This window comes from Aphelocoma coerulescens, chromosome 2 (assembly GCF_041296385.1).
Source record: "Aphelocoma coerulescens isolate FSJ_1873_10779 chromosome 2, UR_Acoe_1.0, whole genome shotgun sequence".
NCBI lineage: Eukaryota > Metazoa > Chordata > Aves > Passeriformes > Corvidae > Aphelocoma > Aphelocoma coerulescens.
This window is the reverse complement of record NC_091015.1, coordinates 131,541,586-131,548,784: the sequence shown is the minus strand read 5'-3', so window position 1 is coordinate 131,548,784 and position 7,199 is coordinate 131,541,586.

Genomic DNA, 7,199 nt, shown 5'->3' with positions numbered 1-7,199 from the left:
TCTTCCCTACCCCTCTTCATCCCCCACTTGGCATTGGAAAGGGATTTTTGGGGAAACAATTGGCAAAGGCATGGTTTTGTGAGGGAAACCATGGGGTGTAAAACGGATTGGGAATACACTGGGGGTAATAGGATATAGGGTAAAAGGGAAAGGTGGGATTAGGAAAGGGAGACTGTAGGGGGGGGCTTATAATGGAGATATTGTCTAAAATGACTACGATTTTTAGCATATATACTGCCTTTTACAGAAACACCATCAGGCCCAGTGACCTCTGCTGCTTGTAACCCTTTTCTACCTTGCACAATTTTGAACTCCACCACCTCTCCATCTCCCAAGCTTGGGATGCATTTTTCAGGGTTATTCTTTTTGATAGCAGTTCTATGAATGAATATATCTTCCCGGTTGTCACACCTTGTTATAAAACCATAATTTTGTTTAACATTATACCATTTTACTATTCCTGAAACCTTAGCTATGGTGATTTTTTCCTTTTTCTGAATGGCTGCTGTTTTCTGTCTCACTGTTTTTGCTTTCTCTTTCGTTTTCACTTGCTTCTGTGTTGGAACTGCCAGGGCTGCTGGGGCCATCGGGGCTGCTCGTGCCTGCGCGCTCTTCCCGGGGTCGCATTCGGGGCCGCGCGGGCCGTGCTGGGCCACGCCGCTCAGCTCCCTGCACGCCGCCGCCTCTGCTCTCAGCTGCGCTGCCGCTGCCTGGGGCCGCACCCACATCTTGGCTGGGCCCCCGAGTGGCAGCCCCCCCGTGCCCTGCTCCAGTGTGTGTTTTGGCTAGGCACGGCTCTGCTCCACCGCCGCCAGCCGCTGCCCATGCGCCGCCCCTCTAAGTCGGGTGTTCACGGGGCTCGCTCCACCATGCGCTGAGCGGGGCCAGGAGGGCACCGCCAGTTTGCGCTGCTCCTGCTGTGCCTCGCTCTGCTGCCAACACTGCAGCTCGCGCCTCTCCACCCGCGTGCAGGAACTGCCTCGCTGCTGCTTACAGAGCACTCAGTCCATGTGCCTGGGTCGCACGGTCCCTAAAGCAGTTTTAACTTCACAAGGACACAGCTGACATTGCTCAACAGTCTCAGTAATTAAATAATATTCACGATAATATTCTTCCATTGGCATATATTTTGACTCAAAAATTAACGGTGTCCAAACAGTCTTCCAAAAGTCTTTGGTAAGAGTCACATCCCAAGAAACATAGAAAAAGTTCTTAAACAACCATGCCAGGAAGTGTTTCAGTTCCTTTTGAGCTTGAATTAAGCTAAAATTTACGAATCGTTGTTCAAGAAACTTTTCAAGTTTAAGATAAATGTCCATATGCAGCTTGGAGAGCCAAGAGTCTTTCCATGGTTCCTCCATAATTTAGAGAGAATATCCAAACCAAGGCTAGAAGAGAGAGATTTAGAGTGGTTTTTACTCATAAATTTTCTGTCCTTAGGGATCGGTGTCTTGCCAGCATTTCTCTACTATTTGTTACAGTGTGGATACTGCAACACGTGTATCAAACAATGAGGCCCATGGAAAAGAAATATCTATGGACGGATTCTTGGTAGATGTTTCAGAGATGTTTATTTCTCCAGCCGCATGGCCGGGGCTCTGCCGAGGAACTGCGGCAATCACGGGATCCGAGGGTCCTTGCCCGCGCAGGGGAACACAAAACAACCAACGGGGAACGAGGCTGACCAGGGGCAGGGAAACGCCGTGTCTCCCCCCAGGGCCCCTCTCCCAGGGCTACATGGCAGGCGGAGGGCCCCAACACACCCTATTTAGAGAAGGCAAACTTTTAGAATTTTAAAACCTATGACTGAAGCCTATTTTGAAAATAAAAGTAAAGTAAATAAAGTACATATCTTTCTCCAGAATGAGCTAACATGGTATTTATATAGAATCAGCAATGGAACACCTGGTGCTTTTCAGAAGATATTTCTCACATTGCCAAAAGAAGAAGGAAGGAAGTTCATTCCCAAAGGGAATTGATGCTTAGTGGTGTCGGGAAGAAAAGAAAGTGTTTGAAAACATTAATGGCATTATTATTTTAATTTTTGTGAATTGAGGTTTCTGAACACTAGTGACCTATCAATGTGGCTATGTCTCTTACAATGAGTTAAAAGTAAACCTCTAGAAGCATCGCACCAGAAGTTAGAAGTCACCTAGTGCATGCTTCAGAGGTAATTACAGTCCATGATATATTTATAGATTTTTATGGGACATTTGGATAAAAATTATGAGCAAAAGGCAATGAAGGATGAAAGAAATATTTTGCTATCACTAAGACGTCATTAGCACGTATGAGGAAGCAAGACACATTGTCCCACATGCTCCTCCTAAATACCAAGGAGCTCATAGAACCACTCTGCTTCCCTCTACACTTGTGATAAAATGTTTTGCATTTTCAAAGTCAAAAACAAAGAAGAAATATCTTTATAAAATCACTGAAGTGCCCTAAGGAAGATTTATTTGGTCAATGTGGCTTTGTTGAGACAGACATGACAGCACACACTTGTTGTAATCCAAAGTCGTAGAAGTTTTTATTTTCTCTACTGCTATTCTTATACCACTTCACAGTTGCTGTGGCCTATTAAGATTGGCTGCTTAGCAAACAATGACAAGGCTGTCTAACAAACAATGACCATTCAGACTATAAAACAATCAGCTATACAAGCAAAGGTATAGTTGCTCCATATTATCCAAAAGTTCTTCCTTGTACACTCTCAATGTCCCATTAACAAGAACATCCACTCCTTGTGTCCAGAACATCTTCTCTCATTGATTATCTTCTTGGCCTTCTCTGTGGGTTTCACTGAAGCTACAAAATTTCCACTGTAAAATTCTCACGGGTAAATTCTGACCGATTTCTGGTCTGTTTCTGTGAGGCCCCCAGACCAGCCGTCAGCCTCATCAGGTCTCCATAAGCCTTGAGTAACATGAAGAGAAATCAATGAAAAGTATATATAATGCAAAACCAAACTAAAAATGCTGCTACTTCCTACAAATCTCTCTACAACTATTATTCTGCTTTGGCTTAGGAAATATACAGATAAGTTATCTGATTTTCTCCCAGAACACATTGATATCTCTTAAAGCTGTCTTCTCAAAGATGCAAAAAAACTTTCCAGCCAGTCACTCTCCAAAAACTCTTACTAAAAGCTATGAATACAGTTGCACTATTAGTCAGCCTTGTCTTCCAGAAAAGAAGCGAATGCCAAACAAGTCCACTTACTTACATACTTGAAGGGAAAAGGGGCGAAGAAGAAGTAAAAATATGCTTTCCTTAACTAAGGAGAAAAGACCTGAGATCTAATTGGTCACAAGTTTCTGGATGTATTTATATGCCTAATAATGAACTTCAGTCAATAATGTTTGGCTCTAGAATGAAGGACAGAAAAAATTTCAGCCAATAAGGATTTCTTTGTGACAAAAAATTCGTATTTGAGATAAAAGAGTCATACATACTTCTTTCATTTTATTGGTGTTTGTCTTGTTTTCATTTTCTTTATCCTCTGGCTTACCTTGTCTGCAAAATGTCAGCAACTTCAAAAAATTTAATTAAGGATAGCTGCACTTCCCAAGAAACTGACGTACCAGCCTAGGATATATATAAGACTTGGAACCCTTTACCCTGTGCTTCCTAGACAGTGGGAATTTTAGGAAGCTAATTTTTTACTCCTTTCCTCACTACCTTCAAGGTTTATTGATATTTCAAGCTCTTAGAAATAAAAGTAGCATTCTACTCATTGTTCTACTTAATAGCTGAAAAAGAAGTTCCCATACTGGCAGTCAGTCCAGAGGACATTTCTTTTGCTCCCTGAGGCAAGGAGCTCCTGCTTATTCCATTGACAATGTAGGAAGGAATTTCTTGTAGAACAATTTGGAAGACCCATTTGTTTTGCAAGGAAAAACAACTCGATGGTCTCAAAGGTCTTTTCCAACCTAGCTTATTCTGTGATTATTCTGTGAAAACCTTGCTACTTCTATCCCTTCTAAAAGTTTTTAAGCATACTACATGTAGAATGACATAGTCATTGCACTGTGCAGGTACAAGATACAGTTCTACATGTTAGGTACGATTTGACACAAACAATGATGAGGACTTCATGCTCAACCTTCCCCACAGGTGTTAGCCAAATTACTTCCAGTTATGTAAGTACACTCAAAGTTGATGGGAATACTTCAAAAAATCAAGAAAGTGAGGAAAGGTACTTGAACTGCCAAAAAAATTTGTAAGACTACACAAATAAACCAGAGCTGTAAACCTACGTCTTTTGTTGGCTTTTAGCACATTCATTATTTAACAGGACTTTGAAACGAATGCTTCTATTGCTGTCGAAACAATTAAATAGTTTTGAAACTTTTTCAGCTTCCTTATACAATCAAGGCTTCTCAGCTGCCTGTCTGAGGCCCATTAGCTATTTTAGGAGCCTAATTCACTTAGAGTATTCTATGTATTAGCAGAATGATGCATATTTCATTTGTAATTAATTCTGAGCTGGCAAAATAGTAAGAAAAAGTCTCTCATAAAAAAAGTAAGAATTGCAAGATCTTAAAGAAGGACATAAGGATGCTTTGCAAGATTTTTAACTTCTAAGCTAAAAATGCAGTTATGATTTTGTCCTATTTTTACACTCAAATGACACTGAAAGATTTGTATTAATAAAAAGTGAGAGATTACACTGACAGACATAATATCTCAGAGCAGTTATTTAAGAATTAACCATTTATTAAACAATACATTCCCTTTCAATGCTACATACGTACATAATTAATTTATACAGTGATTTACCTGAAAAGAATAATCTTTGAAGATAAGTATTTTTTAATTGATGGTACTTTTAAAGGGATGCAATGTTTTAAAATAAATTACATTAAATGCTTTTGTGTTTACTCTGCATTAAACCCTATTTTATGTATTGTCATCTTCCCAGCATGGTCTCATCATGGTTGAAGAGGGCTGCTAATGCTATTTATATTATGCTGCACTGTCCTCTAATTGACCTTGTTTGTGCAATGGAATGGCTGCTTTTCTCAAGCTGCCAGCTCTTTATTGCTGCATTTTGACCATGCACTAGTGGCTCTTTGTGCTGCTTTTGAGTTCAAGAATCAATACTGCATTCCCCACAGCCAATAAAGGAAGCTGACAGCATGAATTAACTGAGTGTAGCCAGTTGCATGGAGGGCCATTGTCTTTAAGGAAAATCCGGACGACTACAAGCCTCCATTGCTTAGTGGAGATTTTAATGCAAAGCGCGAAGTTGCTGTAATTTAATTTTGGCCTGCTGCTCTGACACACTCCCCTTTGCTACTGCTTCATGGAGTCCAAGCTATTAATGGCTGCAGACCAAAACACATAGGGAGACAAAGGCATATAGTCACAGTCACACAGTAGCAGCAGTTATTTCTGATTTAACAGCAATATTTCATTTGCATTTAGTGGAATTGACAGAACCTCTTTTTTTTCCTTCTCAGACTTTTCCCTGTTGAATTCATACATGTAAAATAAGGCAAATGAAAGCAAAATATCCCAACAACAGAACCACAAAGTGGTGGCATGTCTTGAACTGATGCCTAAAAGAAGTTTGCACATGGGGCAAAACTGCAAATGTATGCAATGTCCAGGGCTCTCTCCCCTCTAGTCTTACTGCATCATCTAGTAAGGGATGCTGCTCAGCTACAATTGCTGCAGTAGAGTGTTGCAAAGATGTAGCCACAAAAAAGGCATGTTAAGTAAATGTAAAGTTAACAGTAGGACTTCTGCTGCTAAGAGCATAAATGAAATCACTTTTTATTTAAAAAAGAGTAATGGCTTTTATTCAAGATGCTTTGATATTGAAAACTGTACTTCCTTATGACAGATAGTATTGTCGATTCAAATGGATTCAAGCTCAGTTATTCAAAAGGACAATGTGTTATATACAAACCATTTAACTCAAGCTTTTAACTTGTTTTCTCTGTTGACAGTAGTATGAGAGATTGTCTGAGAGGTAATCTTTCTAAAGCAATGCCTGAAAAGTTTTATCCACTTAACGACTTCTATAAAAAATCCAAAGCTTTTGATTCCTACTGCCTGTTTACCTGCCATATAAATGTTTCAGGAATTTACCTGAGATAAAAAGTCGAAGCTAAGCTTAATTCAAAGACTATTTCTACTAGACCATGGGTCATGGAAAAAAACCACAATGCCTTTATCTCTTTTGCCATTGGCCATCTTGGCCATCAAAGAATTAATCACCTATTCTTCTTCTATAGTCAATGTGCAGTAGGAAGCATTTCAGAAGGATGAATCACCCCACCCCAAAGTAGCAGTTTGAGACAGCTTATGGACCATGATTAGGAGATTTTTTTTTTTCTACTCTGACAATAATGGGAAGCTGGGCAATTAGCTAAGTTAACTTTTAGAATGGCAAAATGCAGTGAGTTAAACCCCAGACTAGCTTTTTTAAATTATACCATGTGATAAAAGGAATGGAGCAAATAATAGTCAAGAGGTTGACTAGGTATTTCTTTATAGTTACTGACATTGCTGCAAAAGTATATGAACAGAACTACACACAAATAATGTAGGAGTGCATAAGAGGTGTTGGGGCTTAAAAAAAGGCATATTTCCTGTCAAAATGCAAAACCCCAGGGGACTTATTCCATTAGCAAAGCCAAAATATGGGAACTTATCCCTGAAAAGAAGAAAGTTATTCTCTTCATCCTGGAGATGGGAGCTAAGAGTTAATCTTATGATTTAGTAGATATATGTGAATGCTCAGAGTAATTTTCCCTGAACCCTCATATTTAAGGGTCTTTTACTAACTTAACTCTTCCATGACCTTCATGTCTTGCAGTCATGTGCCACGTAACTTACCTTTCAAGAGATCCTTCTTGATAGACCACATTTTGCACATATTCACAGACTAAGGCATAAATAATCGTAAAATTTTTCCTAATGTGGAAAGTTTAAAAATTACCAATTGTGGACTCAATTTTTCCACAGTATAAACATCTTATATAACCTATTACAAAGAAGAAAAACTAAAACAAAACCTAACCAAAAAAAAAAAAAAAAAAAAAGGTAAAAGTAATTTGGAGTGACCCCCAAGTGATCTTTATCCCTTGTACTGCAAAATGATGAAATTGAAAATCAATAGATCTATGAGAGAAAGGAACGATAGATATAAGGATTAGTTAAGCACCTCTAAGGGAAAGTACCAAGGT